At 40.2% G+C, this 6,455-nt stretch overlaps 1 long non-coding RNA gene across 3 annotated transcripts; it reads left to right on the top strand.

The window, feature by feature from the left end:
• Nucleotides 1–2,681: 2,681 nt before the first annotated feature.
• Nucleotides 2,682–5,517, top strand: LOC133728063 (uncharacterized). 3 transcript variants are annotated; one of them, XR_009855593.1, is made up of 4 exons: nt 2,682–3,386; nt 3,500–3,608; nt 4,593–4,681; nt 4,834–5,517. It is a non-coding gene; the product is annotated as an uncharacterized LOC133728063 (long non-coding RNA). The 3 variants fall into 3 exon arrangements; XR_009855594.1 differs by having other exon boundaries at nt 3,529–3,608; nt 4,834–5,516; XR_009855592.1 differs by having other exon boundaries at nt 2,684–3,386; nt 3,474–3,608.
• The last annotated feature ends 938 nt before the right edge of the window (nt 5,518–6,455 follow it).

The following is a 6,455-nucleotide window of genomic DNA, read 5'->3' as shown; positions in this document are numbered from 1 at the left end:
TTAGGTAAACTATAGGCTATTTACGGAGGACTCTTGGCAATCAGAAATGAAATTTTAGGATGTCTTGATGTTACCCACTCGAATGGTCAACCTATGACTTCTCGCGGCTCGTGGAGAATTTCGACACTTGGGATCATAAATGAGGTTGGATCTGCGTGGTACTCACAATGCTTCAATTGTTATATGATGGTTAAATTGACCCGAGTTTTTACAAGTAACACATTCTTTTCCTTTTTCACTCCTTGCTGCGATCCCTTTCTCACACTCTATCTTCCACATTAGTCGTCAACGTCGTTAATTGTTCGTCCAATAGCTCTGTTTCTAGGATGAAGACTCCACTTTTAACCACTTCAAGGGAATACACAAGCAACTAATATGAAGCGTCACTGTAGCTGAGGAGTACTTTTGGGAAGTTCAAGAAGAAAATATTGTTAGCGAGACGAAGCGAAGTTAACCGCTTACTACGGAAGACCGTGAAACAATAGCCACTTGAGTAAGGAGCCTACATTTGCCATCGCACATCGCATTTATGTGAGGTATAGACGGATCTCCAAGACTTACGTATTGGGTGCCAAAATTGTGCTTCTAGTTATCGCTTGACTACACGGTGTTACAGCTATACCGCTTACTACGTACTCGATAGTTATGTCTACAACTTTAGTACTTGTTCGTGGCTAATGGCGAAAAATGCGTGTTCTATACTCTAGGATAGTACGTGAGTAGATGATTTCCTCGCCAATGTTATTGGTAACGAAAGGCGCGACGAAAGTGTGCTACTTCGAAGTTAGAATTCTAGTGAGCAAAGTGTAAAGACAAGTGCAGCGATTCAGAAATGCGTTCTCCAACCCGAGTTATTCCAGTTAGGTACTTCAGTTGAGAAGTTTTGGAAACACTTCCATATCTTAGTTTTGTACTTAGTTTGTAGTAGCTTATACTAAAGACCAGTCAGACTAGATTGATCATGTCGATAATAGGTCGTTCACCGACCCACATAGTCCACCGATTTCACCATTCTATATCTATGTCGTTCAAAACCGATCACCTCAAACTTAGTGTTGAGATTTTCGTCCCCGTGATATTACCGCTTATGTGCAATCATTACATTGAGTCTACCAGTTGCTATGGAGAATGGACGCGTACAAATTCAGATTTTTCGGGGAATTCTTACCGACATTTCCTACCAGTTTTTGGGTTGATTGAGGTATCAATCTTCCTCCTTTTCCTCGACATCTACGTTTTCAACAAAAGCGTGCATTATGATTTTAGACTATGGTGCATGAGAATGCTACTATAGTAGTTTTTCAACGCAAGTTCATCTTCGAAAATGGGAATTCTGTTCTCTACTAGAATTGCTTCTGTCAGCAACTTTGATGGCCGATAACTATGAGTTTGAGCCTTCATACCAGTACGACTCCTTCATGAAAGTTTCTCGGAATTGCGTCTACTATGCTGTGTTAGAAATTGACAATAATCAAACGGTTAGATTACTTTCAATCGAGGTAAAATTACGCACTGTCCAAGGAAAATCTGGACTGATATATATATATATAGTTGCAACTCTGATACTAGTTCAAATTCTGCGACCTCTTTCCTTCAAGTTCAGTTTCTCTTTGTTATGGGACATGTTCCACTTTGTCATTGAGTTCTTTTGATGGAGTCTCTACTCTGTCTTTGAGCCTGTGATCACAACATTTATAATTGGTAAGTTAAACCAAACTGATTGGGTTTCTCCTTGTTCAATTTGAGGTGACGGTGACAAGTCACATTGCTATGAAGTCTCGGCAATAAAAGAAGTGCTTGCTTCCTAGAATCTTGGCATGATATGTTTCGTGCATGGGAAGGTATACCCATGTGATGGGCTGAATTCTTCTTTAGCTTGCTTTTTCAAAGCGATTGTTTTTGGAGACAGAAATTTCTTGTGAAAAAAAAATTGCAAACCATTTCATGGGGGCCATTACCCAAATATTGGAATATCTTGATGGATTGAAAGATTAAATGGCAAATTTGTTTTCTCTCATCAGTCATTTGGACGAGTGGTATCATACCCTCTTTCCAGTATCCTCTTCTCTACACGAGTGATGGCCCGACCGGCCGGCGGATCCCCATCGATACTTTTATAGAGAAGGTATGAATCAACGGATATGGATGGCACCCGAATAAATAAACTTGAAGTGATGGACTGATGGAGAGACTTGTAGCACCACCACAAGACCACTTTGGAGTTACGACGATATGACATTTTCTAGCCATGCTAGTTTGAATTTCGAGGGCGAAATTCTTTTAAGGGGGGTAGAATGTAGACCCCGTGAAATTCCAAACGTCACTTTTTGACGGGAAAATTTTTCGCGACCTTTGTTCGGCTAAATACTTTTGGAAATAGTTTGGGCTTGGGCCTTGGGCCCGAGAATAGCGTAAGGTTAGAGTCCAAAATTTACTCTGGACACCCAACCGACGGGTATGCTAGTGAACCTAGCCCAATAAGTTAGTCAACCTTTGACCCAAACCTCTTCCTTGATCCAATATGGTCCTTGTAGCTCATAATGACATCTTTGCATAATTTTGAAATATACTTGTGCGTGCGTTTACGATTTTCTTATTTTACCTTTCTTAATAATTGGCGAAATTTCTGCTCACCTTACCCGAAGCTTACTCGTCAAGCATCTCACCGACTTTCAAAAGCACAATTTATTTACTCCTTATGTTTTTCAAACTCGAGCAAAACTCCGACAAAACTTGCCTTGCCATTTTTTCTATCTAAAAATAAGTTTTGTGAGACCCGATCCTTATTTAGCATTGTCAACACTTTAATTTGAGTTTTCTTGTATTTACTTATTTTACTTTTATTTTCCCCATCATTTTGGGTTTTTACCACCTTATTCTTTTACCCCAAATTTATCTGCCCAAAGCTGAGCCTTCTCCTTCACACGCAAAACTCAGCTTTTCCTCTTTCCTTGTTCACGTCAGAGTTGGACAGAGAGAAAGGGAGCCTCGTTCAGCTCTTCCCCTCCACGTTTCCATCATGCAAAGGGCAACTCCTCCAAGAACATCATCTCAGACCTTCAAAAGAGAGAACCCAGGCCATAAATCGTCATTCACCCATCTCTTCTCAACTTTCCTCTCGTCCCTGGACACATCAGTCCGTTTACGAGCCCAAAAACACCTAGTTAGAGACCTCCGATGAAAAAACTTTCTTCATCAAAGTTGTTCGCCTATGTCTTCTCTATCTAGTCTCCAAATATCAGCTCCATCGGAATTGATTTGAGACCTGTACACCCCTCGAAGCGGAAGCTGTTCCGGAGCACGCCTGTTCCGGATTTCTGCTTAAACTTCCTCTCTTGCTCTACCCGAATCCCCAACACCTTGCTTGAGACTGATACCAACAGTTGGTAAGATTCTTAAACCATCAAGTTCCCCTTTGTTTCCTCGATTTTAGACTCAATACGTTCAAAACACCTCATTTACATATTGAGCAGTCTCTGTTTCACTTTGCATGTTCGAGACTGAGCAAACTTCTTGGCCTGTGGCTAGACTCGATCCAATCAGCTCCTTCAGCTCTCTTTCCTGTTGAAATCCTCAAGAGAAGCTCATCTTTTTTTTGTTAGTTTTTGGTGAGTATCATCCTTTCCTTAACACTATGTATTTTTGGTTGTTGTTACAAACTCTTGCAGATTACAACTTGTCACTATTGTGGTGGGAACCTTGTTGTTTTAGCTTAGAACCTTTCATTCTTTCTGATGTGTTGGGGGTATGCTAAACCATGGTTATTTTGAACATTGAAATCATGCTTGATCAAAGAGTTTATTTGTGTTACTGTTGTCCAAACACCATGTCTTCAAAACATCATGTTAGTGAGCTACAAGACCTTCCCCTTATAGTATTGAAGGGTGACTGAGACTTTAAGCCTTTAGAAGCTTTAGATACTTTTTGTAGGTGTCTTAGAGTCTACTTAACCAGCCATTTTGGGTACCAAAAGAGCTTTACACAAAAGAACCAGTTTCTGCAGATTTTCAGTTTTCAGTAAAATCTGACCCAGTTGCATTCATTTCAAAACTGGAGCTAAACCGTTGAGAATTTGGGGTCAGTTTCTTCTAGAGAAATATATTAGACAAATATATGAACGTTCCAGAATTTGAATCACCCCAAAAGCATTTTTCTGGAATTAGTTATGCAATTTTGAAATAGGGGGACAGAAGCTTGTATTTCTGGAAAGAATCTGCACATTGTTTTACTTCAGCCTTTAAAACCTTTACTCTTTGTTTGGTTTCACTTGAAATTCAATAGCCATTTCAATCGTACTGAGTTGGTTGACAAGCCATCCTTCTTTCAAAATTTCTCAAGAATTTATCTCAAGTGCTTTGAACACTTTTCCTTGGCCCTTAACAGTTCTTACTTATACTCTGTTTCCAGCTTTTGACAACTTATCTTTGAAAGGTGTTTCTGCCACTTTTTCCTGAAAAACCAACTCTCCCTTAGTGCCCAAATGGTCTGGTTATTAGCTAGTCAATTAGGTTAAAGGAAAGGTTCTCTTTGGAGAGTATTGCGTGTGAATAGCTAGCCTAGTTTATCGTTATTAATGCCGCTTATTGATCTAGGCTTGACATCGTGGTGGAATCTTGTGAAGTGGTGGTTGCTACAAGGTTGCATTGAGGCCAAGTGCTGCAAGAGAAAGCTCGAGTTCCAGGTAGGGGATGCCTTTAACTCTATCTATGCTTTTCTTGCATATACAATGTTTTATATGAGGCCTCTTGCATGGTTTTTGGAAATTATCTGTTTTACAATTGAAATGGTTTGCGTGGATTGGATTGATGTGTTGGCAATTGATGGGGACGTAAGGAGAGGTCAGTTCCTCCTTGAGCCACCGGTGGTGGGCAGTGTGCACCATGCCCTTGTTATCTCCCCTTTGTCTCTAGCCTTGTGATTAATGAATTCCGGAAAGTGATTGGCTAGATGGACGGTTGTGATGGAAGTGTGAAAGATGATCAATTGCCGTGGGATTGTAGTTACGTGGTGACGATCACGTGGAAGCGCAAACCGGTTTTATCTACTTCTTTTATTCAAAACAATAACTCATGTTTTTAAACTTAGATATGGGGGCGGGCATGGGCAATGACTGGATGTAGGAGCCTAACCCCTACTTTAGTTTGTTTTGCAGGCTGTTGTTGTTGAAGCTTGGGCACGGAGGATAATCCTTGGAGGACACAATTTGTTTTACTCTATTTAAAGTTTATTTCTTTTCGGCTTGCTTGATTTCACTAAAGTTTTGTAACATTATGTATGGTTGATGATGTGTGTGCTTGCTTACCACCAAAGTGGAACCCTAGGGTTAGAACCTCCATTTGAATTTAGGTCCTAGTGGGCTAGACCTAGAAGACTCACATAAATTACCATTTAATGAACTTAATGCAAACTTGGGGCTAAGAACTAAAAATTGACATAGGTTCTAAAACTCAACTCAACACCACCTTCCTTTCCTCTTATTCGCCTAGTTCGTAATCTTGTGATTACGAGCCAAGCCCACTATACAAGCCCAAGAATTTCAGGCTTATAGATTTCTTGCTTTCCAACCTAAAGGCCTTGTCTCTTTGAGGAATTCTAGGCCCAAAACACTTGCTCCAAGTGTCGCGGGAGTAGGGTTCCTTGGGGAGGCGGCGCTGTGGTAATCCGGTCTCCGGGTCGCAACAGCATCCTAAGACTCAAACAAACAAAAAGACTCTATAAAACCAACATTTTTTTTTTTAAAAACTAAAATAAAGGTGTAAACCCACTCCACACTTAGAATCTACATTGTCCTCAATGTAGGCAAGAAATATGGTATATAGACCCTAAATATGGGGGGCTACGAAAATAAGGGAGAAGGGTAAAATAAACAAACAAACAAAGACACAAGTACAATTCAACCTAAGCTAGTGAAGGGATAGAAATGTCAAACTCTCGTTGATGGCTCCTCCACAGCTTCGGTTGAAATGGGTTGCCTCCCATGCAGCGCTTGATATTTATAGTCCTTCAGCCTGGACTCTTCTCCTTGTTCACACGTGCTCATTCATTGGGTCAAGTGTTAGTAGCATATACAAGATTCGGATACAAACAGTATGCCTTAACTTTCTAAGTTACATTTACATTTACATACTTAGATACTGGAACAGAGGATCCAATATACCTTAAGCATGCCACACAACAATTTTTTTTTTTTTTTTTATTATTATTATTTTTTTTTTTTTTAAGTTTGTTATAAACTTAGTTAATATCTCAATTGATTCCAAGTTGTAAGTCGAGCCCAATAGAAACCACTACTATTGGTGAGATACGATATAGGGATAGTCGCCTAGACATAAGTCTCTTTCCTTTGTTTCAGAAGGCTGGATGGCCAGATTAAGAGGTAAGTGAGAGGGAGGACTCATTTTGGTGATACTACGGAGGCTACTCCCTCATTGAGGTTTACGCCCCTATCGGCTACT

The sequence above is a fragment of the Rosa rugosa genome, chromosome 2, assembly GCF_958449725.1.
Source record: "Rosa rugosa chromosome 2, drRosRugo1.1, whole genome shotgun sequence".
Lineage (NCBI taxonomy): Eukaryota > Viridiplantae > Streptophyta > Magnoliopsida > Rosales > Rosaceae > Rosa > Rosa rugosa.
Note: the sequence above shows the minus strand (reverse complement) of the source record. Positions and strands in the feature narration are given on the sequence as shown.